At 42.5% G+C, this 26,693-nt stretch overlaps 1 long non-coding RNA gene across 1 annotated transcript; it reads left to right on the top strand.

Annotated features, from left to right (window-relative positions):
* Positions 1–2,324: 2,324 nt before the first annotated feature.
* Positions 2,325–16,049, top strand: LOC145717413 (uncharacterized). The gene is made up of 3 exons (XR_014140609.1): positions 2,325–3,857; positions 4,500–4,595; positions 9,043–16,049. It is a non-coding gene; the product is annotated as an uncharacterized LOC145717413 (long non-coding RNA).
* The last annotated feature ends 10,644 nt before the right edge of the window (positions 16,050–26,693 follow it).

Consider the following 26,693-nt stretch of genomic DNA (forward strand, 5'->3'; position numbering starts at 1 on the left):
GCCTTCTACTTTTCATTATACCTTTTCCTCTCCTTTTTGAATTTTCTTACCCTACATGCTTTACTGCTTAATTACCCGACTATCTTTTCTCCCATAGCTTTGGATCGCCTCTTTGCTGTGACCTATGAATGTTCCCTGCCTGCCTCTACAACCTTGCCTTGCACCACTCTCTGCTTCATGGACTAGGATCTAAGTAGAATCTCCTTTTTTTTTTTTTTTTTTTTTTGAGGTCCCTTCTCTGTTAGGGCCTCTTCATTTGCTGTTCCCCCTGCCATGGCTTTCATGAGCTCTTTCTCATGGCAAGTATTCTGTTCAGAGGACTTCCCAGCCCACATGATCTCAACTCATCTGTACCACTAACATACTACTTCTTTATTTTCTTAACGCTGTCTGATATGATCTTACTCATTTATTTGCATACTTATTTATCATCTATTTCTCTTCCATGAGTATAATATCACCTCTCTGAGCAGGGATTTTGTCTATCTTACTTGGCACTGTATTCCCTGATTCTAAAATTATGCCTGCCACATGATAGGCATTAATTAACTATTTGTTGATTTAATTAATTAATCTAGAGGAATTTCTGCAGAGACTATCTAGGTAGTAAGATTATGGATCATATTTATTTAATTTAAGAAAAGTATTATTTTTTGAACTGACACAGACACTCCGTTTTCCTATCCAGATTATTATTCTGAGGATACTCATAGAACCCTATTCCCAAGCCTTCTCAGACCCCAAGTAAACGGAGATTTCTTAGCAACCTCTATGGACACTACCTCCTTATTCTGCAAAGGAAGCAGTTGAAGATCCAGGAAATTATAATTTGTTAGGGTTCACAGAGCAGATTAATAGCAATCTCGGGGCTTTGGCTCAGAATACTGTTGTGACAATTCAGCTCTGCTTCTTCTCCTCCCTTGCTGAGGATAGCTGCAAGAATGTTCATCATTTACTAGCCTATAGTTTCAGTTTGGGTTTTGAAATACTGATAGAGCACAGAGGAAAAGGTTGAGTTTTGAGACTGTATCTCAGAGGCTTCTGAGAGTGTGAGAACTTCGCTTTCAGGGCAAGCAAAGTAATTTTAAAATTTACATTCAGGGGTGCCTGGGTGGCTCAGTTGGTTAAGCATCCAGCTCTTGATTTCGGCTCAGGCCATGATCTCAGGGTCATGAGATCAAGCCCCAGGTCTGGCTCCATGCTCAGCTGGGAGTCTGCTAGAGATTCTCTCTCTCCCTCTCCCCCCTCCCCCCTGCTCTTGTGCATGTGCACACATACTCTCGCTCTCTAAAATAAATCTTTTCAAAAAAAAAAAAGTTGCATTCTAATCCTTTAGGAGAAAGTATAACAAGGAATTGTAAAAGATGTCGTGAGCATGTGTAGTGGCTAGTCCTAGTGCTTGGATACAGTGGTGGGAGGTGAAATTGCACTTACGTTGTGAAAGTCCTGGCGTGTTGTAGTAAGAAGCCTGGGTTCCTGTCGTGTAAGTATCAGGGATTCCTTTTAGGTTTTATTTATTGACAGAGAGACAGCGAGAGAGGGAACACAGCAGGGGGAGTGGGAGAGGGAGAAGCAGGCCTCCTGCAGAGCAGGGAGCCCAATGAAGGGCTTGATCCCAGGACCCTGGGATCATGACCTGAGCCAAAGGCAGACGCTTAACGACTGAGCCAGCCAGGCACCCCAGGGATTCTTTTTCTTTTTCCTTTTTTTTTTTTTTTAAGATTATTTATTTATTTATTGAGACAGAGAGAACCTGCAAGTGAGAACATGGGGGGAGGGGTGGAGGCAGAGGGGGAGAGGGAGAAGCAGGCTTCCTGCTGAGCAGGGAGCCCCCATGCAGAGCTCCATCCCGGTACCCTGGGATCATGACCTGATCTGAAGGCAGATGCTTCACCTACTGAGCCACCCAGGCGCCCCTAGATTTTATTTTTAAGTAATCTTTACACCCAACTTGGGGCTCAAGCTTACAGCCCAGAGATCAAGAATCACACACTCCACCCACTGAGCCAGCTAGGTGCCCCCCAGCATTAGCAGAGTACTAACTAGATGCATTTTTCTGGCAGTGGGTACAGGAATGAATTGGTATCAGAGAAACCAGTCAGGTAGTAGAATTAGCTAGTAATGTAGATTGAAGAAGAGGATTTGAAGGTAGGTAGTGCTAGCAGGAATTAGGTCAGATTTCTAAGACTTGGAAAGGGCAATTCAAGAGATTGCATTCAAGGTGGAATTTGGTGACAGATTTCATATAAAGAGTAAATGAAGAAGGTGGATTGAGTTTTGTTTTTTTTTTTTTTAAGATTTTATTTATTTATCAGAGAGAGAGAGGCAGGCAGAGGGAGAAGCAGGCTCCTTGCTGAGCAAGGAGCCCGCTGTGGGACTCGATCCCAGGACCCTGGAATCATGACCTGAGCCGAAGGCAGAGGCTTAACCGACTGAGCCACCCAGGTGTCCCGGTGGATTGAGTTTTTTAACATGGGTTCTCTGGGTGAAAATTTATGATGTGAATTTTTAATAAAGGATTAAATTAATTTCTGAGATATAGAGGATATAAGAAAAAAGAGTAGGTAGGAAACAGACGAGCTCAGTTTGGATCACATTAAGTTTGAGACACCTTAGGATAATTTGTAAGTATGAATTTAACACCCAAGGACAAGTTTTTTGATTATTTACATTTGGAAGGAAGTTAAAGTCACAGGAGGGGATGAGATACCCCAAAGAATATATGTTGAAGGAGAAAAGTAGGCTGGGGAATGGGGTCCTGGAGAAGTTCTCTATTAAAGGAGGAAGGAATGCACAGAAAGGAGTCAAACATGTAGGTATTAAAAAGAAAAGGAGAGAGAGCGTTAAGCAAGTAGGAGACTGTCAACAGTGTGACTCTTTGGGTGAGCCTGAAGAGGAAGCAGCAAGTGGGCAATTCAACAGCCATTTGCAACTTTAGGCGGAACATGTAATGTTGTGGCCCCTGTTGACTGCTTGGCCATAAAGTTTAACTAGACCAGTATTCAGACTTTTAGCTAATACTGAAAATTAGGGAATGGATCCAGGTTTTGTACTTTTCATGAATGCTATTTTTACTTCTAATCCAGCCATTGAAGTAATAAGGACCTTGCCTAAGAAATAATCTACCAACCATTTGATTTAAAGCAGAGTTAGGACAGGAGCCTATTTGTGTTAATGAAAGGATAAGCTGTGTATTTCCTTCATGGAAAAAGTGACTAGCCTATGTCCTGGTGATTCCTCAGCACCTGAGTACAGATGTGGATAGGTTTTTGCATATCTCCTAGGAGAGTGAGGTGTGCCATGGCTCAGACACAACATGGCTATTTAAAACTCTGCTCTTACCCAGCTAATTTATACAGACCAGAGATTGACCATTAACAGTGTAATCTCTACTGGAAGCCCTTTTGTATAGGAGCTGGTCTGAAAAGTTTGGATATATAGCAAGTAGATTGATATCTCCTGATGTATTGCTAGATTCTTACCTAAGACCAAATGCTGGTCACAGTTTTCTTTTGCTCGCTTAATGTTTGCTGAAAATCTAACACTAGATGATGGAGGAGAATAAAAGAAAGAAAAGTCCAGAACTCTGAAACAGCCTTTCAGTCTTTTGAACCATGGTGTTTGCAAGTTAAATACTTGTTAATGGAGATAATTAGTTTTGATTAATGGTAATATTCCTTAATATTTTAGATGAGATTGCACAAAAAAAGAATATCCATTTCTGAAGTAGCTTTTGAATGAGAGCACTTTTTAAATGTAAAATTGTGCAAGAAATCTACATTCAGTTTTGGTTTTGTTTACTAGGATTCATGTTCTCACAAGCTATGAAGAAATGGGTGCAAGGAAATACTGACGAGGTAAAGTCTACTTTTAGTGTAAAGAAATTCCTGTTTATAAGTGGCACCTTGTGTAAGTAAGGTTTCAAGTTTTCTCTTTCTTTAATTCCCATGTTTAAGTGGTGTGGCACATTGCTCTTTTATCCAGGATGTAACAAGAAAGGGCGGGCCCTATTTAGCATCTAACAGTTGCCTCATGGGGCAGTGCAGGATCTTTAGTTCAGAGACTCTGGCCACTGAAAAATATCCATGCCTTCAAGTTTTCATCAACCAGCAGGCATCAGTAGAAACAAAAAGCTCAAATGTTTCCTTCCTCACTGTCAGTTTTCAGAAGAGGCTTGCTTTTTGACTAGTTAGTTAAGTACATTGAGAGATGTGAGTGGAAAAAGAAAAATTTTTGTTTTGATCATCTAACATGAAAATAGTCATGATGTTGGGTACCCAGTAGCTGACCCTAGAAGACAGTGCATGAACAGCATGTTAATGTAGTGTAGCCAGAAGGTGGTCCAGGTCCGTTCATACATGGAATGTGCTTCTTATCCAAAGAAGTAGACATGATATGCATATATAGTTGTGTTAGAGCACTGATAATATAAGTCTTGATTTTTCTAATGAATAACCATTATCAACAGTTGAATTGGGGGTTTTTTTGTTTTGTTTTAGGCCCAAGAAGAGCTAGCTTGGAAGATTGCTAAAATGATAGTCAGTGATGTTATGCAACAGGCACAATATGATCAACCTTTAGAGAAGTCTACAAAGGTAAGGATGACTTGTGTTCTGATCTAGCTTGCATAAAACTGAGAAGAATTACATTCCAGATATATAAAAATTAAAAAGGACATAAGGGACATTCCTCTGCCTTTGAAGGATTAGCTGCTCTAGAAACTGACCTCTCATCATGAACAACTAGGTAAATAACAAACTAAATGAAACAGCTATTTCCAGATAATGGACAACAGGCAGTAGAAGTCTGTAATCCTTGAAAGAAGGGTAACATTGACACAATCCCTAGCTCACTGCCTAGAAGCAGTTTTCAAAGTGCAGGGATGGGAGAGCCTAACAGAGTTCATAGTGTTGCTGACTTAAGGAGTCAGAAATCAAAGTTTGGATAGCCCAAGGTGTCTAGAAGTTAGAGCAGGATACCAGAAAAGGAGCTTCACAGAAAGAAAGCTCTAGAGTTTATCTCCTTATGGAGGTCCCTTGAAGTCCTTGGCCAAATACTGATCTATACATGTATTGGGTGAAAATGCCCATGGGGAGGGAAAAAAGTACCAGAAATTAGTAGGCTGAGCAATTCCTGAAACATGGGGTTAGGAATAGGTCACATCCCTACTGACCAGTGTGGAATAGATCTTGTACAAGACATTGGGTAGTGTCCTCAGAAACATTATGCCTTACCACTGGAGCTAAATTAGCCCTAGAGTAAAGCGCCTTAACCAAGCTTAAAAACAACTTTTGGAAAGGATCAGACTGCTCTTTAAGTAACAACTGCATGTCAGAACAAGGGCCAACCCTCTTTAAAGGAACACAATGAAGTTCAGCACTCAACAGTATAAAAATAACAGTGTCTGCCATCCACTGTATTACTGGGTATGCAAGGAAGCAGAAAAACTTAACCCACAATCAGGAGAAAATGCCATCTATAGAAACCACACCCTAAAAAAAATACTGAATACAAAAGAACTCAAGAAAAGGGGGGAAAGAGAAGAAGGAATCCTGTGGGACAAATGAAAGACAAATAGCCAGATAGTAGGTTTAAATGAAATCATATTAATTGCCACATTAAATGTAAATGGTCTAAATAGTCTAGTTAAAAACAGAGATTGTCTGATTAGATACTTAATGGCAGAACCTACTTAGTTGCTATCTGTAAGAAGCCCACTTTAAATATAAAGACATAGGCTAAAAGTGGGAAAGATATACCATGCAGACATAAAGTAATTTGGACTGCCTATATTACAAGTCAGAGTTCACTTCAAAACAAGGAATATTACCAGGCAAAAAGGACATTTTATATGAAAGGTCAGTTCATCAAGAAGACATCAAGAATCCTAAATGTGTATGCATCCAATAACAGCTTGAAAACGCACAAAGCAAAAACTGATAGAACTATAAGGAAAATACACAAATCCATAATGACTGTTGAAGATTTCAACAGCCCTGTCTCAGTAATGGATTCAACAACAATGTCAACCAACTTGACCTAAGAGACATTTATAGAACAGTGCATTCAGCAGCAGCAGAGTACATATTCTTTTGGCCTACACATAGAACACTTATCAAGATATACCATATTCCGGGCCATAAAACAAGTTTCAATAAATTACAAGGATTGAGGGGCGCCTGGGTGGCTCAGTCATTAAGCGTCTGCCTTCGGCTCAGGTCATGATCCCAGGGTCCTGGGATCAAGCCCCGCATCGGGCTCCCTGTTCTGTGGGAACCCTGCTTTTCCCTCTCCCACTTCCCCTGCTTGTGTTCCCTCTCTCACTGTGTCTCTCTCTGTCAAATAAATAAAATCTTTAAAAAATTAAATAAATAAATAAATTATAAGGATTGAAATCATACAGTCTGTTTTCTCACCACAAAGGAATTAAACAAGAAGTCAACTACAGAAGGATATGTGGAAAATCCCCCAAGTATTTGGAAATTAAACAGCATACTTCTTAGTCTTCCATTGGTCAAAGAAGAAATCAAAATGGAAGTTAGAAAATACTTTGGACTGAATTAAAATGAAAATACAACAATATTTGTGGAATACTGCTAAAGCAGTCCTTAGAAGGAAATTTATAGCATTAAATGTTTATATTAAATAGACAAAAAAAAAAGTTTTCAGTCTTCTGTCTTAAACTAGGAAATGAGTAAATTAAATTCAAAGAAAGAAGGAAATATTAAAGATAAAATTCAATATCCGGAGTACTTGGGGCTTATTCAGTTAAGCATCCGACTCTTGATCTCAGGGTCATGAGTTCAAGCCCTATGTTGGGCTTTTAAAAAAAGTGTGAATATCAACTACATAGATAATAGAGAAAAGTCGAAATCTGGCTCTTTAAAAAGACCAATTAAATTGATAAACCTCTAACAAAACTAACTGGGGGTGGGGGGAGGCAGGGGAAAAGAGATCAGATGAATTACCAATACCGGGATTGAAAGAGGGGACATCACTACAGATCCTCTCTTCAAGCCAGACATTCCCAGTTTCCTCAGCAGTTTTTTTTTTTTTTTTAAGATTTTTATTTATTTATTTGACAGAGAGAGACACAGCAAGAGAGGAAACACAAGCAGGGGGAGTGGGAGAGGGAGAAGCAGGCTCCCCGCGGAGCAGGGAGCCCGATGCGGGGCTCGATCCCAGGACCCTGGGACCATGACCTGAGCCAAAGGCAGACGCTTAATGACTGAGCCACCCAGGCGCCCCCTCAGCAGTTTTAACTTTCTCTAACTCATGTTCCTTATGAAGGCATTAAACTACTCATCTCTTATTTACATTAGCAAAAATTGGGAATCAGAATTAAATACATTCAGATGACATCCCACATAACCCACAGTAGTTCAGAGGGCTTGCATTTAGATTGCGGCCCAGCATCCCCCTTTCTTTGCCAACTCTTTACTCTGAGAACTGTCATTACCAGAACTTGGTTTAATTTTGAACTTTACACTGAGCTGATTCACACCAAAGTTCTGTTCACTTGTGCAGATTCTATCCTCTTTTCTGTGTAAGGGTGATAATTTTTATCTATAATTATCTTCACTGGCTCAGGCAAACCTAAAATGGCAAAGAGCAAGATAAAGGTGTATGAGTTTGTGATTCCCCATTATCTTTGAGGAGCAAATGTTTAACGATATAAAAATGTCCTTTTAGGCATCATTTTAGAAAGCAAATATTTAAAATTAAGGCTTGGGCACCTGGGTGGCTCAGATGGTTAAGTGTCTGCCTTCGGCCCAAGTCATGATCTCCAGGTCCTGGGGTCGAGCCCCCTATCGGGCTCCCTGCTCAGCAGGGAGTCTGCTTCTCCTTCTCCCTCTGCCTCTCCCCACTGCTCCTACTCTCTCTCTTTCTCTCTGTATGTCTCTGTCTCAAATGAATAAATAAAAAATTCTTTAAAAAAAAATTAAAACAATAAAATTAAGGCTTTTCATTGTTCAGATTTTATTACCATGTGCTTTTTATTTTTAGGATATACAGATATATTTTGCTGTATTTTGTTTTTTAAGCTTGCTAGCCCTTCTCTTTGGCTGGCTAAGATCTCTGTCCTGCCCATCCTCAGGGATCCGCTGCATATTGGTATGGAAAAAGTGCTAGGCTAAACAGAACTTGTTCATTCCACTTTTAATGCACATATGTGACCTTTTGCAAGTTACTTTCCTTTTCCAAGTCTTATCTCCTCATCAGTAGATCGGAGAAATTGGACAGGATAGTCTCATAAGATCCCCTTCTGATTCTCATTCCATGATTATATATGAACGTAAGACATCCTATTTCCATGAAAGAATACCCAGCCTGTCTAGCCCATGTTGAAGCCTCTCTGCTTTGAATGTCCTACTTTACGCTTGTCTATAAAATGTACTTGGGCATTTAACATAAACTACCTCACAGCATTTCTGAATTGTTTCATGTGTATAGGTCCCAAGGACCTTGTTTCCTGGGATGTTTGTTTCCTCCCCAGTGCTGTGAATAAGGGGTCTCCGCCTCAGGAACCTGGTGTGAGGTGGCTAGAAATCCGAGTTCTTTTTTTTCTTTCTAAAGGTGTTGGAGTATTTTGTATTATGGCTCTCCTGATTTAATGAATCCCCTGTGGATTGTCATTTAAGTTGTTTTGGGTTTTTCCCTGTTACAAACAATACTTGAATGAATGTGTGCGTGTATAATTCTGTGCTCCATGGTTAATTCCTAGAAACAGAATTACTCTATCAAAGAGTAGCTATTTTGTTCTAATATCTGTTGCCAAAAGGGAAAGATAAAAGCAGATCTGGGTGCCAGTCGTCGTTGCGTAACATTAGGGTGAGTTGGTTGACCTTTTTAAGCTTCTGTTCATTCATATGTAAATGAAGATAATTCTAGCGTTTTACCTCAAGATTGTAGTCAGATGCTGGCTGTCATAAGTGCTGGTATGTAGTAAACACTAAGTGTTGGTTCCCTTCTTAATCTGTAATGATAATGTGTCACTGGTTATAAAAATGTGCCTTACCTTTTTCTTTTTCTTTTTTTCAGCTATGACTCAAGACCTGAGATAAAGGAAATCTGCCTTTGAAAAATAAGAGAACTTTTTTCCTTTGGTTGGATTCTTCAACACAGCCAATGAAAACAAAGCACTGTATTTCTTTTCACTGATATATCACTGTTGTTCCCAAGAAAGAATGGCAGACAATCCTAGACTTCCATCATAAGCAGAGTGACATGTAGACATATTTGCTGCACATGATGTTCACACAGTGAAAGTCATAAAGAGACAAAGTGGTATTGTTTACATTACTAGAAAATTAATAGCTTTCCAATGGCAATAACCCATTTATGAAAGAGTTTTAGTCCACTGGAATAGACAGGGACCACATACTGTGGGAGGTAGATGAGCGTAGAGCTGATATTTGATGCACATTCTGTAGCAGTGGCCCAGCCCTACAAGTATCCTAAAGCAGGTACCAGAAGTGCTTTGCTTTGGCCTCCTAAACACACAGGTGAGTCAGCCCCTCCGAGAGCCAGGCCGCTCAGAGCGGCGGTACGGTGCTAGTGGGTTGTTCTCCTTCAGCAGAACGGGGCGAGGGCTCCCTGGCAGTCTTCCTTCACAGAGGCATTAATGTGGAGGGAAGCTAGCCAACAGGTCAAGTTTCTGTGACATTGTCCTTCCCTTTGGTGACAGTATGCAATTTTCACATTTTAATTGCTCCTGAGATGCAATATACTGAAAACCAGTCTCCCCTGCTTAACAAAAAGATGAGTCTCCTTTATATTGAGCGTGAAGACTTGCTCTTCTGGAATACTCTGCTCCAAGTTACTTAACTTTTCCTTCAGAATACATGTGGAAAAGAAGGAAGAGTAACAATCACTCCAGTTTCCCCCTGTGATATCTTGGACAAATGTTTATACCTAGATTGTATGGTTTTTATTTTGTTTTTTCTTTTTTTCTTTTTTTTTTTTTTTTAAGATTGGCAAGCAAGCGTTGGGGTGGGAGGAGGCAGGAAAAACACTCAACCTTGACCGCCTCTCCTTTCTTTGCTATGAGCTGGGAAGTGTGCAGCTGGTGGCCTTTTTGCGTTCTGTCTTCAGGAGAGTAGGAGACTCCTTCACTGCACTCCCACTCGGTCAGCTAGTGGGCGCGGGCCTCGCTGCCATGAGCAGGGTCACCCCGCCAGCAAGCACAGTCCACCGGCCAGGAGAGGCCGATGCTTCTTCACTGCACGTGACTGAGGGGGAAGAACGTTCTCTTAGGTGTTACTGCTTTTGCTCAGACTTTGCAAAAAAAAAAAAAAAAAAGAAGATCTATCTATATATATATAAATATATAATTATTAATCACCTCTGTCCTTGAGAAAGTCTTGAATGAATAGAGAATTTATTTCATTGCAATATGTGATTGTATAGAGGCTCACTGTTTCATCAACAGAAGAAGCAAAAAGGCTGTGTATAAGTTTTTGGTACTATGTACCACCTCTGTTATTCTTCTAAAGCGAAGTATTCATGTACTTAAACCATATTCTATTTAATTGTGTTTGATTTTAAAAATATATATATATGAGAATTATATTTAAAATTGTGTCAACTTTCTGCTTTCAGGGCACTTACGGTCCTTCTACTGAAATGTGTTGATTCTTCCAAATATGTCCATTTGCTTTACAAAAACCCAGACATGAGCCACTCCTGGACTTAGCCTTGTGTTTGGAGTGTACGGCGTAGACCTGAGGTTTTATGAGGTGTATTTGCTGTGATTAATGCATTTTGTTCTTTTAACAAAATATTTCCATCCTTTCACTTTGCTTCAACCTTTAAGTAACAGAAAAGCAATATAAAGGTCATAGAATAAAATGTGGTTTGGGGTGACTCTTGCTGCCTGAGCATGTTTTGCAATAACAATTTCTGTAAGACTCTAGGCTGTTTAAACTCGTGCTTTCAGTTAATATGTAGTAATTTCTTTGTATACGTTTTGTGCTTCTGAGCTAGATATGTCCGTAGTCGTAAGGTTCTTATAAAGAGAAGAATAGCAAGTTGGAGACTTGGTTACTTTCTTCTGCCCCACCTGCTGTGGGACACAGAAGCAGATTGTGGCCTGCAGTTATTAGCCGAATTTAATATTTGATCGGAAGTATGATCCTTATACTTACATTAAAATTGGAATTGGATTCAGCCTGACTTTGAGCACCACTGAGTTCCAGGCTCTATGCAGTGCGCCCACAAAATATGAGGCCTCGGCAGGATTTTCATAGGCTCGAGGAATCCGTTGAGCATCCGTTTTTACCATGTTGCTGATCTCAACGCAAACTGTTGGAAAAGATGTTAGTGCAAAAGGGGTACCGTTTGTAACTTGCCATGTCTTCACTCCTGTAAGATTTGAGGAAAGTAAAAAGCAAATGTCAGCCAAGTCCAGCAAAGAGCAATAAAACAGGGAGCAACTTTTTGTAACTTTCTCAAATTGGGTTTTTCAGTATTCGGTAGAGCTTTATGTAAGGTAAGTAATGCACATTTCTGGAGCTGTGACGAGTTCAGTAGGAATTTGGAGGGAAAGTCACTCTGAATTGTAGACAATTACAGACGACCTTGTTTTAAGTACTCGTAACTAAGCACCTGCTGAAGCAGCTGACCTCTCTCTCTCTGCTGATACTGTTTGGGGGTACCCGCCTGACTCACACTGACCCTGCCCTCATTCCTACAAAATCAGTCTGAAGTGACTTTTTATGACATGCAACCAAAAGGACCTTGACGAAAGTACTACCAGACTGTTCTAATTAACTCATGATCATGCGTCCTTAGCATGTTTGCAAAATACCCCTACATTCGGGAGAATTTTTCTTTAGCAAACCTTTGGTCATCTTGTAAATTCTCTCAAAATGGAATCCTCAACTAATGGAGCTAAAAGACACTCCCTTGTTTTTATAGTGAGGAGTTACTCAGGCCCAGGAAAAGGGTAGGTCTTTAGCCTGCTGTGGGGATAGTCACCGTTAGAACTCAGGCCTTCTGGACCAGGGCCTTTTCATGCTTCCCAACATCCTTCCAAAGGATAAACACCATCCCCGCTTTTAGCAACTATAATAAACCCAGAAATCGAGGGCATTTCTATCAATGAGTAACTGATAATCTTCAAATGATGGAGGGCAGTGATTACTACAAAATAGGTACCTGCTGACCACTTCTGTGGACTAGGCAAGACTTCTGTCCTTTGGCTGGAACTGTAAGTGGGAATAAATCTCAGCGAAACCCTCAAGGTTCCGAACTTAGGAGACCCACACTAATAATTACCTCATGAGGCCCCTCATAGATAAGCACTGTGGGCACTTAATAGGCCTCTCTGCTTGGGCAGGGTTGGGAATGGCTGGGAGTAAGAAGTATGGTATTCTGTGGGTTTGGGACAGGTGGAAATGGCCATGGCGTAGCGAGTGTTGGAGGAATCCATATGAGCAAAAGCCAGACCTTCATGCTCAGGGAGGAGGAAGTTCATCTGCTTGCCTGTCACACAGGGTAGTGAGTATTTCTGCCTTAGTAACTTAATGCAACCAAATTATTTCCTCCGTATGTTCCCCTCAAACCGCCTGCTCTGGGACAATGAGGGTGTCCGAACTCACCTGGAATAATTAAGCCCCTTGCCCAAGGGTGGTAGTGCCCCCACCCCCTCACCCCCTCACCCCCAGGCACCGCCGAGACGCCTACACCACTGCTGCTTGGTTGTAACCTGGGTTCGTGAGCACAGGCCGGGGCAGCTGGGCCCTCTGGGCCTGTGGTGGGCACGCAAGGTGCCTAGAAAAAGTGGGCTTAAGTTCAGCTCAGAGAAAGCTGGGAATTGCCAAGGAGCAGATAGGATTGTGGTGACCGGCATCTCCCCTGACTTCAGGTATCTTGCGTCCCTCATCTTGAATGTGTCTTCAGGCTCACCCCCTAGATGATCCCCGGCTGGCCTCTGCCTAGTCACAGTAAGAGCCCTGCCCACCATGCAACTCGTGGAAAGGCCCTAGCCAAACAGCACCATGGGCCTCCACACTGTGCGTAGCTCTGGTGTGCTCACCAGAACCCAGTGCGCTCCACCCACACCTTCGGTTCCCTCCTCTTAACAGAGAGCAACCTTTTGTTCCTTCTAATGACAGAGCCACTGGTTTAGCAAATGTTTGCCCATTCCAAAGTATTTTAATGTCTACCAAGTGCCGGGCTCTGTTTACAGTGCAGGGACACGGGAAATAAGACAAACTTCTGGGCCGCCCGGAGCTTCCATTCTACTGAGGAGGAGATAGAAGTTGGAGCTCCATCTATGATTGCTGGTATTTTTGGACTCAAGATAGCCTTTTGAGCCTATGATTTAACACCCCTTCCTTATAGAGCCCTGCAGGGGGTCACTAGGCTTTCCTGACCCGTAAAGGAGACCCACAGGGTAGAAGGGGCCTAAGGAGGGGTCGCTCTTCTGAGAGCACCCACCCCTCGAGGACTGGCTGCCCCGCCATTCCATTTACTCCCTGCAAAACGAGAACACTCAGGTGTTGAGCACCTGGCTGACGACAAGGGGTGGCACCTGATGTCTGAGGCCATCAAGCAAGTCTCTCGGAGTGGGGTAGGCTAAGAGGAGGCCAAAGGCTCAGTCTCAGCCCCCTGGGGGCTCTCTGCAGAGCTTGGGGAAATGTGAATTCTCAGAAACAAGAAGGCTAGTAGTGTAAAATTACTACCTGCACGTGAGACAAAATCCCAGCCTTGGAAGAAGCTAGCTAGCGACTGAGCTGATTCCATGAGGTGATCAGCTCTTTCTGAGTTCTGCTTTCATGATAATGACAACAAGCAGCAGAACTGAGTACTTAACACTGTGCCAGGCACTGGAAAGGTAAGTACCTACTCTTCCCCTCGTATGAGGGAGGCTGAGGCTCCAGAGGCCAAGGAAGCCAATCCAGGCAGTGAACCTGCTCTCTTACCCACCACCCTGCTCTGTCTTAAGTCGCCTTCATCTCTTCTCTCATTGTGCTGCTTGTTGGTACTCAAAGACTAGTGTAGCAGATGCTGAAGGTTTCCAGAAAAGGGGACCGTGGCTTTAAAACATTCCATCCATTGCTTTAAAGCAGCAGTTCTTAAACTTTCACATGCATCAGGATCCCCTGGAGAAACTTACTAAACCATGGATTTCTGGGCCTAACCCCGGTTCCGATTTGATCGGTCTGGGGTAAGGGCTGAGAATTAGCATTTTTAACACATTTCCTGGTGATGCTACTGCTGCTTTTGAGACCAGACCAGAGAATCAGAGACCAGACTTTTGAGAATCACTGCCTTCCAATTGTTTCTGCAAATTGGGAACTGAATATTTTCATTCCCTTTTATTGGAAATGCCCATGCTACACAGAAACGGAATTTGAGGCTTATTACTCGTGAGTCACCAAAACAAGCACACGTATCCTTTATTAGTATTCAGATGTTAACGCCAAAACAAACACCCAAACGCCACCCCACTGTCTCAGTCACTGAGCAGGTCTGAGACCATCGAGGCAAGTGTCTCCTGCTGGGGTAAGGCTTAGAAGAAGCCACAGTCTAGTCTCAGCCCCACGGTCTCCTCCCCACTTTCTGCCCACCCTATGCCCCGTGCCTTTGCCGGGCAGTGCTCCTGACATGTTCTTCCAGGACTGAGACTTCGGGCTGTTGGGATCACACCCAAGGCCCCGGTGGAATCTTGGGTGCAATCCCTGTCTGGTCCACTTCCTTCAAGTGTGTCCCCCAGCTCCTTGATGCCAACTGCCCTCTAAGGTCTTGACCATGCCTTTCCTGACCCATCTCCCTTGCTGTCCTTCTTTTTAAGTCCCTCCCATAGGACACTGGTACCTTGTTCTTCCTTTCTGCCCCTCTTCATCTCCCTCCTCCCCGTTTCTTCCTTCAGCACATGTTTCCTGGGGACTTGTTATATGCCTCTTCTAGTTACTGGGGGTACAGCAGTCCTCAGAACACATATTGCCTGTCCTCCTTGCAGTCTAGAAAACAATGACTATGCGTGCGATGAGTGTTATGGGAGAGCACGAGAAACCATTGGGGGCAGTCTAGGTGGACCCCTCTTTGTGATTCACAGACTTCCTGATCATCTCAGTCTTCCTCCAGAGCGTGTCCATTCTGCATGTATCTCTTGCCTCAAGATACCCTTTCTTCCCAGTCCCGACACTCCCCCTTCCCCCCGCAACTGGACCAGGACTCCATATTGGCATATTGGCATGACTGCCCACTGCTGGCCAGTGCTGTTTCCATATCCTTGCTCCACATCCGCCGTTGCCACGTCGGGAGGCTGCCCCTACCCGGCTCCAGGACACGCCCAGCTGTCTTTTGCCAAGTCCTTGATGCATCACTGCTTCATTCCCACCCCCAAGACACCTGACTGTCCATCATGATGATCCACCCGGCAACCCAACTTAGAGCTCTTTGGCCTTCTTCGTTCTCAAGAACGTATTTTACTCTTCAGTCTCACCCGTAACTAGGTCTTGTCATCTCCTGCAACAGCTCTACTACCTCTGCTTGGTCTCTCCTCACATTTTAGTCCACCATAACCACAAACGATGCAAGAAATGTTATAGACTCCTAGTGGAATGGGTGAAAAGAGAGGTGGGAAGAACCTTCGTAATCATTCCAGGAATGTGCCCTCACTATTACAAGAGTTCGGTTTTGTAAACCAGCCTTTCAAAGAGCAACTTCAAAAGCAATAAGTGAATACTTTTGTTGTAAGGATTATAAACTTGCACCTACATGATAAGTTGAGGGTGGGGGGAGAACTGTCCTAACGTGGTGACTTGGATCAAACTTTCCAATGACAGTGTCAGACAAGTATTTTTAAATGCTGCATCTCAGACAACTTAGATGCAATTGAAGGATATATATTTGAAGAAAGTGGCTCTGGATATGATGAAGACATTGATGTCCAAGATGCATGTAGAGACTTTGAATAAAATTGTTACTTGACATGTAAGAATGGGGGGGGGAAAGCATATTTTGTATAATGTATTATTGTATATAATGTTATTTTAAATATGCATGTGTAACTAAATAAATTAAATATTATAATTCGACATCTGACTATTTCATTGACGTTCCTAAGAGTTTAAATTTATCTGGATTGATCCCTTAATTTTTAAAAATGTTTTCATTAGGAAAATAGGGATTTGCCTTAAATACAAGGTCACCTATATCATTAATGAACTCCCTGTTGCCGCTGAATAAATTCCAAGTTCCTTATGTAGCATTTAACACCCTGACTGATCTAGCTGCCTTGATCTTGGAACACTAGACTTTAAGCCATACTTCTTTGCACCCTTTCTTCAGTGGGCTTTCACGCCTCTGAGCCTGTGCCTTTGCTCAAGCAATGCCTACAGTTTAAAATGTCCTCCCCCACACCCTGCCTAAAGAAGTCCTTCTCGCCTCTAAAAGCTGGCTCACTTCCTCCTCTGCCTCTTATTCCAAAAACCTTCCCTGGTGCCCAGTCTGTCTGAGTTCCCTGGAGCACGTTCTCACACATCTTCCAATATGATGTCATGGAGGGTTGGTTCTGGGCTGGTCGGCTTCACCAGATATGAGTGAGGTCTTCCCAGGGAAGAGCTGGGGTTGATCCACAGAGCATGGCCCAGGAGATGCTGGAGGAAAGGAAAAAAAAAAAAAAAAACTTGCTTTAAGTGAGCCCCAGCTAATGGTCTTCCAGGCCCATATACCCAGAATCAGGACTAAGTCGTCCTATTCCTTAGAGCTTGAAGGGGTGGGTCCCTGCTACCTGCTCCTGGCAAGAGGCTGTTGTTGAGATGTCACTCTCTTATACTAGTCCAGCAATTCCTAAGATCTGATTCACAAGTGCCTGACTGCCCTAAGACCCTTTCAGGAGGTCTGCAGGCTCAAAATTATGTATCATAATAACACTAAGACATTAAGTACCTTTTCCACCATGTGAATATTTACACTGACAAGGCAAACACAATGGTGGGTGAAACTTCCGGCACCATTCCAGGAATCTGGACAGTGACACCAAACTGGACCAGCAGTCTGTATTCTTCACTATCATGCATCTGTCCTAAAAAAAAAAAAAAAAAAAAAAAAAAGTTTCCCATAAGAGTGTCATTGGTGAAGCAGAAACAATTATTAATTTTATTAAATCTCAACCCTCAAGTACATGTTTTTTAATATCACGGGGGACAAAATGGGAAGTACCGATAAAACACTTCTGCACAGCGAATATGACGGTAGCCTCCAGGAAAAGTACTTATGCAATTGTTTGGGTTGTTAGCAGAACCGGCTACAGAACAAACAGCTGACTAACTGGGTATTAGAGACCTGGGTATTAAAGACCTGGCTCTTTAAAAGACGTTTTCTCGAAAACGAGAGAAGCAAGCCTACGGCTTTGAGAAGAAAACACTGACAACATTTATTGCCAAGGATAAAAATGTGAGTTTTCAGGCAAAATTTAGAATTTTGGAGAACTGGTCTTTGCCACCGTGAGCTGGAGAGCTTCCCATGCTTACAAGGCATTTCTGTCGCGAGCGGATTAACAGATATGATTCTTTTTGGGGTTTTTTGTTTTTTGTTTTTTTTTGGATACCGTCTGATGAAATGTGTCAACATTTGGAGGATCTGCATAACCCAATGAACCGTTTGCCAAATGACCAAGGTGTGATGAGCCAAACCATGCATAGGTAAGAGATTGATTTTCAAAGCGCAAGATCCACCAATAGAGCATGAAGGGTTGCCAAAATGAAGAAGTCTGAGAACTACACCACTTGTCCAAACCTCAGGCTGGTAGAAAAAGCCACACCAAGGAGGCCAGACCTTATCCGCACTGTGCTGTTGGCATGAAAACAGGTTCTATCCCGTATCGTGCTGCATCCTTGCTGTGGGATCTTCAGCATTTCCCTCACCTCTCTGGGCCTCTGTATCATCTACAGAAATGAAGATAATGATTCTTCAGCAGCTGGTGGTGGCAGAGAGAGAAAGAAGTCCACCGATTCGAGAAACCTTTGGTAATGCAATCAAAAGGTCCTGATGATGTATTATGAAGAAGAGGGTGAAGAGTTGGTTTTCTTTAGATTATTACAAAGAAAGACCCTCTCCGAAAATCTTACTTCCAAAGCTGCTGCCATAGCGTAGATCCAGCAGGTCACGCAGGCCCTTGGTTCCTCGTTCGAGGCGTCTCTGATCGTGAGGATTTACTGGGGTTGTGTGGTTGCCAGCACCGGAAAAAGGAGTTTTCCTTCTCCTCTCCCCACTGTGGTGAGAACTGCTGATCTGACGTCTTCCCCCAACTCAGGAGGAAGTGAACATTCTGTCCTGACCGCGGGGCCCAAAGCAATCCCTTCTGTGTTGCCTGAGGTCAGCCAGAGCCCTGAGACTCCAGGCCTCTCGGGAAGGAAGCTCGTGGAGGTTGTGGGTCTGAGGTTAGCCCTCAGCACTGCTTTGACTAGGAGCAGGGATATCAGGAGAAGCCGGCAGCCCCGCTGTCCTCCCTAAGGCTTTACGAGGGGAGCCTCCTCCAGAGAACTCACACAACCCCGATTTCATGAGCATCCAGAGGTCAGGCTGAGAGATTCTCTCAAGAACAGGTCGCATCAACCCAGTTCCCAGAGATATACACCAGAGGACCGATTCATTGATTTATTAGAAAAAGCTCAACTGTCAAAAAGGAAACCGGAAAGAGCATTTGGCAAAATCCAACACCCATTCATGCAAACCAGGAATAGAGGGGAACTTTTCTCAACCTTGACGTTCGTGCAAACCCACGGAGTGTGCCACACCAGGAGTGAACCCTAATGTAAACTATGGGCTCTGAGGAATAATGGTGTGCCGACGAAGGCCTATTAGTTGTACCAAATGTCCTACTCTGGTGCTGGATGTGGACATTTGGGGAGGATGTGCACATGTGGGAACGGGATATATGTGCAAAATCTCTGCACTTCCTGGTCCATTTTTTTTAACATTTTATTTATTTATTTCAGAGAGAGAGAGAAAGAGAGAGAGAGCACGAGCCGGGCAGGGGAGGGGCAGAGAGAGAAGCAGGCTCCCGGCTGATCAGAGAACCAAATGCGGGGTTTGATCCCAGGACCCTGGGATCACGACCTGAGCCGAAGGCAGACGCTTAACCGACTGAGCCACCCAGACGACCCTCGGCTCCATTTTTTAAATTGAGATATAGTTAGCATATAACATTGTGTGAGTTTAAGGGGCACAGCGTGTCGATCTGATACATTTATATTACAGTGTGATTGTCATTAATTACACGTTCTTCTAGGGGTGGGGACAACCTTCTGCTCAGTTTTGCTGCAGTGGTGTTGTTCTTTTGTTTAAAATCTTACAAAGGCTTCCGATCTGACCAGGGGAAAAGCCAGAGTCCTTATAATGACCTCTGAGACCCTATAGCATCTGGCCTGTTGACTCTGTGGCGTCATCGTCAATCACCCTCCCCCTGGTTCACCAGCTCCAGCCACTCTGGGCTAAAGGCATGCTCCTGCCTCAGGGCTTCTGCACTTGGGATGCTCTCCCTCTAAATACCTGCATGGATCACACCTTCCTTCCCTTCAGGTCTTTACTCAGATGTCACCTTCTCAGTGGAGCCATTCCTGGTCGTCTTTTTAAAAATTATATCCCTCTCTCCATATTTCCTACCACCCTTCCTAGATTTTGTTTTCTCCTTTGTACCTATCACTAGCTAACATCTTCTTTTATTGATCCTATTTATGGTCTACTTCCCCCACCAGGGAATAAGCTTCCTGAGTGTAGACACCTTGTCGGTTTGGTTCACTCATAAATCCTTGTTGAATGAATGAATATGTGGGCTAGAATGCTGTGTCTGAAGATCATGACATGCCTCGCCACCGTAAAGCCACATAGGAAGCCAGATCTCCAGGGATACTGAGTGAGCTGCAAGTGGAACCAAGGTCATCTGCTGATCCAGGGCAATGGCATTGGAGACAATTGCCCACATCAAGGCAACTAAAATCTCAACCAATATCTCCTCTTCCTCCACTGTCTCCTTGATTCCACCTTTTTATTCTTCTAAGGTTCCGAGCCCCTTTCTGATTGGAATGGGATTTCTTCAGATATGCTCAATTTTATGGTCTTGGGAGTCATATTTTTTCCCTAAGACATTTTTTTTAAGATTTTATTTTTTTAAGTAATCTCCACACCCAACGTGGGGCTTGAACTCACAACCCCAAAATCAAAAGTTGCATGCTCCACCCACTGAGCCAGCCAGGTGCCCCTAAGACATCTCGCATGAACTCTGCTGTGAGCCATTGTGCTGGTTTTGAACTCTGAGTCTCAGAGCCAACCCTCTATCCATGTAGCCATGCTACAAAACATCAGTTATGCACACCTCCGTCGTGGTCATCCTAGGGCCCAACACAGCAGATAGAAGCAGAAGGAATGACAGAGACATCACAAAACAGAGGTGCCTTATTTAATAAGAGCAAGTTGTTAAATTTTCGTTTTTTACCTTAGGAAAAGATAAATTTCAGATGGATTAAAAAATCAAATGTAAAAAAAAACAAAAAAACCCCACTTCCCTACTCACACTGGAAACCCAGAGAATGGTGGGGGGGGAGGGGAGGGGAAGAAATCCATGTTTGAAAATTAAAAATGTGTTTTGAGGAACACCGTAAACTAAGCCAATACATAAATTATAGATTTGGAAAAACAATATTTTCAAGGCAAATGACAAAGTCTGTGTGTGCATGTGTGTGTGTGTGTGTGTGTGTGTGTGATACAGTTCTATGAAGAGCTCTGACACATTGCCATTGACACATAAGTATTAAATCACCAAAAAAGCAAATCCAAATGGTCTACAAGTACACGAAAAGATGTGTGGGCTCCTTAGTTTCTAGGAAAAATCACAGAGAAAAACGAAACATCATTTTATTGCCATGAGAGTGGAAAACACTAAAGAGGTAGAAATGGGAACTGTGGTAGCATTTTAGGAAAGCAGTCTGGAAAAATCCATTACAGTTAAAGATTCATATATCTGGGGCGCCTGGGTGGCTCAGTTGGTTAAGCATCTGCCTTCAGCTCAGGTCGGGATCTCAGGGTCCTGGGATCAAGCCCCACATTGGGCTCCCTGCTCAGCGGGGTGTCTGCTTCTCCCTCTCCCTCTGCCCTTATGAACACTCTCTCTCTCTCTCTCTAATAAATAAAATCTTTAAAATGAAAAAAGTTCATATGTCCTTAGACCTAGCAATCACATTCCTGGCAATCTATTCCAAGAAGTAAAAGCCTTGATACATAAAGTATAGATGTAATGTAGCATGATTTATAGTGGCAAATACACACACACACACACACACACACACACACACACGACAGGGAACAGTGAATGTCCAACAGCAGAGGGTGATTGAATATCTTCCGGTGCATCCACGCTGATGCGGGGTCATTGAGCATGACGGTCAAGAGAGAATTTTTGAGAAAGTTTCACGGGGCAAAAAGGTACTTTTATTAAAACACGGGGACAGGACCCGAGGGCAGAAAGAAGTGCACTTGTGATCGTGAGGAGGGACCGATCAGTTAGTTAGGGGGTTTGGGATAAGAAAATATCTGGGGAATTTGTGTATGTTGAAAGTGAAGTTTACAGGACCTTGGAGGTCTGGCTATTGTCAAGACAAGATTACCGTTTACTATCAGTAAAACATTAGTCGTGAGACCCTGTAGGAATGCCGTGTCCCGCATGGCTCAGATGTACATCAGGGGGCCACATGTTGTAAGATGATCCTCTTTTGGTTACATTCTTCCTGCCTTTGTTTTCCTCATCACACACTGTGGAATATTATGCAAACATGAAAAAGGAGGTAACTAGATTGGCTCTGGTTAACTTGAAGGAATTCTATCAGGTCATAACCTAAGAATAGCAAAATGCAGGAAAAGTGTCTATTGTGTGATCCCATGTTTGTCAAACTCTGACATATACAGGAAGGGTGTTATCCACATACGTATTTATAAGCATCTGTTTAAATAAGTTTCTATGTGGTTGTAGTTGCCTGGGGAAAATCTATAACAGGTTGCTGACATGTGTCTCATGAAAGAGGAAGGAGAGGGAGGTGAGCAAAATTAGAAGAAAACTTAAAAAGAGTAGGAAAACAAAATGCCAGCACGTATAGCGTAATACTCTATAATTTTGGGGGGGAAATCTACATAAGTGAATATATCAATAAACTTTAAAATAGCTTAAAATAGACACATTACCACCATCTCTCTTGTTTTCTAAAATTGTACACAGATGGGGCAAAAAACGATGGGTATCTATGCTCAGACTGGATGTCTTTTCATAATTTTCTACAATGAACTGCTATTGCTTTTGTTATAAGTAAAGATAATATTTTAAACAAGAAGACCAGGGAACGTTTCTTAGTACCCTCCCACCAGATGCTTCAATGGCTCCCACTTCCTCTCTCCTCTTTGTCTCAACCCCTCTCGCTGCTTTGTCTCATACATGTTCACTCATGACTCCCAAACCTCTCTCTTGTCCAGGTATTAAACAAATGTTTGTTGAGTGAAGAAAGGCTGTGTTGCTCTTTACCTTCTGGCTTCATCTTCTTCATCCCTTACTCAATCCCTATACCCCAGCCCTATGAGGCTTTATGCGGTTGCTGGATCTGGGCACAAGCTGCTAACTTTGTCTGAGGAGACTTCCTTCCTCATGGACACCTGACTCGTTTTCCAGATTCACCCGAAACTCCATTTTAGCCTCACTGGACTCCTTCTAGATAGGATTAGCTGCTTCTAATTCTAATTCTAGTTCAGCTTTCAGTAGATTGCTCTGGCTTGTGGGAGCCCCCTGCCACTGCATGACAAGTAAATCAAAAGACAAAATGTATTCATTCAACAAACTGAGCCTTTACCCTTCATCGGACACATTTCCAGGCACAGGGGCTGGAGCAGTAAGAAAACAGACACAAATCCTTGCCCCCACAGAGCCTCCTTTCTAGTGAGAGCAGACAGACACTAGAGAGACAAAGGGGTAAAACAGACAAGAAGGAGGTGAGGGGGAAATGGGAAAGGAAAAGAGTTCCAGGCTAAGGGAACAGCAGATGCAAAGACCCTGATGCAAGACACAGATAACTTGCCGTGAGGAGATCCAAAAAGGACTGGGGAATGTGGGAAAACTTTCCAGAAAGGTGACACTTGAGTTGGGCCTTTAGAGAGCTTTTGGTGGAGAATAGAGTCACAGTAGGCAGAAGGATTACAACAGCAACCACATCTCAGAGGTGTGAAGGGGCTGATGCGTTTGAGACATGACTAGCCTGCAGAGTGTCCGGAGCTGAATTTGGGGTGTGTGATGACAAGGGTGAGGGGAAACAGAGCAGGAAGGAATCGGGATGTGGATTCTCATCTCCTGATTCAGAGTCTGGGGATGCCACAAGACTCTGAGGGAACCAAGAGAACAAAACCATCACCCACATCCCCAAATTCACTCCACTGGTTTTCAGATCATCATCTGTCCAACCAACTGGCAGGAAATTTGGATCCCTCTGGGTGAGGGGAGGTGGTTGCTCTTTCTGCACCTGACAACAGCCCCGTGGGATTTCCTTGGGTCATATAATGCAGCTCACAACCTTCTAGGAGGAGGAGGTTAAGGCTGTCAAGTCAGAGTCTCCAGGCGATAAAAAGACTGACGCAACCAGAACTCTCATACTTGGCTGGTGGGGTGTACATTGGAATATACTTTGGAATATACTTTCTTAGCATCTATCAGCATTGAGTATGCACGCTATGACCTAGGCACTCCACTGCTAGGTATACTACACCAACCAGAAATGTATACCTATATTCACCAAAATTCATGTCCTAGAGTGCTCACAGCAGCACTGTTTGTAATAGCCAAACTATTTTGTTTGTAATGTTTGTAATGGACGTTACTTAAGTGCTTATCAATAGCAGAATGGATACACAGGTTGGGGTGTCTTCATACTGTGCAGTATTGAAAAGCAACAAGAATGAACTAATGACAACTTGGATGATTCTCGGATACATAACGCAGAGCACAAGATGCCATGCACAAAGCGGATAAAACTCAATCCACAAGTTGGGATAGTGTTACCCTTTTGGGGGGTGGTGGCTGGAGGGGTTCTCTGAAAGAATCTGGCACACCCGACAAGAAGAGTCTTGGTGCTTCCAGCAGGTCCTAGCTGGCCAAGCCATGACCCAGGAGAAGCTGTCTTGGATTCTCCAGCCCCAATGAAGCCACACAGCCAATACCATGTGGGGTAGAGATGAGCTATGCCTGATGGGCCCCATCCAAATTCCTGACCCATGGAATGAACGGTGAGCAATTAAAAAAAAAAAAGTGTCTTGTTTTAAGCAACTAAGTGTTACAATGTGGCAATAGATTACTGAAACAGTTTTTATTCATCCTTGAGAGGCTACTGAGGACAGGGACCCAATCTTTTCTGTATCCAGGGTGATGTTAAAAATATCTAACAGTATTGGGGCGCCTGGGTGGCTCAGTCATTAAGTGTCTGCCTTCGGCTCAGGTCATGATCCCAGCGTCCTGGGATCGAGCCCCACATCGGGCTCCCTGCTCCGTGGGAAGCCTGCTTCTCCCTCTCCCACTCCCCCTGCTTGTGTTCCCTCTCTCACTGTGTCTCTCTCTGTCAAATAAATAAATAAAACCTTTTTTAAAAAAAAATATCTAATAGTATTTAATATAAACAATGTTATATGCTCATATACAAGTATAATAATAAATTAAACATTCCATTTTATTATCTGAGTAAGCTAAACAATACACCACAAAGCTTCTTCCCAGCGCAAATACGATGTAGCATAAATAATTTATTAAATTACTTTGATAATTCATGAATGATTTGTTCATGTTTTGAAATTGTTGGGTGATCATTTCTCTGATGTGGCTGGCTGTCACTAGTCAAATGAGGGCTCTGTCTGGACCATGATTTAACCATAGGGAATACAGCAAACCCTCCTTGTGAATTCTCCATTGAATTGAAAGTCATAAGGCATTTCAGTATTCTTAATTTGAGAATAATTTCAATATTTTTAATAAGTAGCAAATGTCTCTTAATATTAACTGTGTTGTTGGGGTGCCTGGGTGGCTCGGTCGGTGAAGCGTATGCCTTCGGCTCAGGTCATGATCCCAGGGTCCTGAGATTGAGCCCCGCATCAGGGTCTCTGCTCAGCAGGGATCCTGCTTCTCCCTCTCCCTCTCCCTCTGCTTGCCTCTCCACCTGTTTGTGCTCTCTCTCCCTCTCTCTCTGTGTCAAATAAATAAATAAAATCTTTAAAAAAATATAAACTATGTTGTTCATGACTCTGAATCCTTTCTTAATCCTTGTAATAATCTCAGAGATTTAAAAATACATTCAACATCTTTATTATCAAGTATATATAAGATTATTGGCACGTCTTATTGAATCAGTTGATGTAATTGTATGACTTTTTGTTTGTCCTCAATCCATGAGGCCAAAACATCATTTGAACAAGTTTCAGCATTTAATAAATGGAAAGTTTTAAAAGTTTACTGTAGTTGTCATTTGTGTCATTAAATAATTTCCTTATTATGTAATTAAATAACCAAGATTTTCCCTTGGGGTTGATACTTTGTTTTTTCTTTCTTTCTTTTCTTTCTTTCTTTCTTTCTTTCTTTCTTTCTTTCTTTCTTTCTTTCTTTCTTATTTAGAGGGAGAGAGAGAGGTGGGGAGAGGAAGAGAGAATCCATGCCCAGCAGGAGCCTGACGCGGGGCTCGATCTCATGACCCTGAGATCATGACCTGAGCCGAAATCAAGAGTCACACACTTAACCGACTGAGCCACCCAGGTGCCCCTGTTTTATTTCTAATAGCATACCATATTTCTTTATTTCTCTTTCACCCACTCCTTTGTCATAGTTTCCCATCTTTAGGTTTACATGTTTAATCACTTTTATCATGGCTTAATTACTCCAGCAGTCCTCAAACTGTTTAGCTTCAAGACCCAATATATTTACTGTATTAAAAATTAAAGCTAAGAAATGCAAAATAAATTTATTCTGTATTTAAAAACAACAATAATAAGCCCATTGTAAGTGAACACAAATAACATATTGTAATAAAAAATAACTATGTTTTCCAAAACAAATTTAGCGAGAAAAGTGGCTTTTGCACCACTAGTACCAATATTAATACAACGTAAAGGGCAACTCATATTTTTATGAAAATACAAGGAAGACGTCATGGTCTGACCTCACGGAACCCCTGAAAGGGCCTGGAATCTTCAGGAATCCACATTTTGAGGACCATTGAATTGATCCTTCAGCTTCAACAATATCTTGTAAAGTGCTGATTCTTCTATGATAATAGATAGTTGATAATATGTAATATCGCTTATTAAGCCCAAACACATAAAGTTCTCCATGTATTTATTATTTATTTAGCCACTCCCATTTTATAGTTTTTATTAAACTCCATAGAGCAGGATTGATAGAATTTTTTTTTAAAACAAAATTCTCTTGAAAATTTTATTAACACTTAATAACAATAAACCAGTCAGCATTTTTCATAGTCTTCACAAAGTTTTTGTCTTAAAGATGAAATTTACTTCAAATGTCTTCATGTAAACCAATCAGACATGAATCAACTTTTATAATGAGCTTCTCAAACATATCGTTTTAATACCGGCCTTTTTTCTTGGGATGACAACAGCAATACTATGATAGTATTAAGATTTCTTTTTAATTCAAATGAACTGTTTTCAAG

This window comes from Leptonychotes weddellii, chromosome 15, assembly GCF_054177405.1.
Source record: "Leptonychotes weddellii isolate Sample4059 chromosome 15, ASM5417740v2, whole genome shotgun sequence".
Lineage (NCBI taxonomy): Eukaryota > Metazoa > Chordata > Mammalia > Carnivora > Phocidae > Leptonychotes > Leptonychotes weddellii.